Here is a 1,308-nt window from a genome sequence, read left to right on the forward strand (position 1 = left end):
GATCTCCTGACCTCGTGATCCACCCGTCTCGGCCTCCCAAAGTGCTGGGATTACAGGCTTGAGCCACTGCGCCCGGCCGTATTAGTCATTTTCATACTGCTATAAAGAACTGCCTGAGACTGAGTAATTTATAAAGGAAAGAGGTTTAATGCAGCTCAGCATGGCTGGGGAAGCCTCAGGAAACTTACAATCATGGCGAAAAGCCAATGGGAAGCAAGGCACATTCTTTACAAGGCATCAGGAAGGAGAAGGGCCAGGCAAAGGGGGAAGAGTCCCTTATAAAACCATGAGGTCTGGCTGGGCACAGTGGCTTATACCTATAATCCCAGCACTTTGGGAAGCTGAGGCGGGTGGATCACTTGAGGTCAGGAGTTCGAGACCAGCCTGATCAACATGGTGAAACACTCTTTCTAATAAAAATACAAAAATTAGCTGGGCGTGATGACTCTCGTCTGTAATCCCAGCTACTCAAGAGGCTGAAACATGAGAATCGCTTGAACCTGGGAGGTGGAGGTTGCAGTGAGCCAAGATTGTGCCACTGCATTCTACCCTGGGTGACAGGGTGAGACTCCATCTCAAAAACAAAAACAAAAACAAAAACCATCAGATCTCATAAGAACTCACTCACTATCACGATAACACATGGGGAAAAACCATCTCATGATTCAATTACCTCCACCTGGTCTCTCCCTTGACACAAAGGGATTATGGGGATTACAATTCAAGATGAGATTTGGGTGGGGACACACAGCCTAACCATATCAGGAGGCAAAGTTTATCTTTCTAACTCTTCTAGTGAGCTAGCTCCTGCTGGGTTCCCTTCTATTACTTTTTTGTCACCCCCTTTCCCATACCCTCACTCCTCCCACCATAGAAATCCAACAGGATCTACAATTATTGGCACCATCAGGGCTAGATTTTCAAGATAAACCAGAGGTCTTCAAACTTCAGCATGAATCAGAATCCCCTGGAGCACTTGTTAAAACACAAATTCCTGGGTCCCATCTTAGAAGTTCTGATTCAGTAGGTCTAGGGTGGGGCCCGATAATTTGCATTTTTTATAACTTCCCATATGCTGCTGATGCTGCAAAGGCCACATTTTAAGAACCACTGGAAAGAAACTAACGCAAAACCAGGGGCAGCAGGTGATAATGCTGAATTGATGAACGGGATCCTCAGTTCATTTTGACTCAGCCCCTTCACAGAGTTGCTGATTCAATTGGCACTGTCTGGATTTGGTGAATCCCGTATCAGTTTCCCTCTGCTTCACCTTGTCTTCCTCCTCCAGCTTTCTTTTTTTTTTTTTTT

This window comes from Colobus angolensis, unplaced genomic scaffold (assembly GCF_000951035.1).
Source record: "Colobus angolensis palliatus isolate OR3802 unplaced genomic scaffold, Cang.pa_1.0 Scaffold282, whole genome shotgun sequence".
Classification (NCBI taxonomy): Eukaryota; Metazoa; Chordata; class Mammalia; order Primates; family Cercopithecidae; genus Colobus; species Colobus angolensis.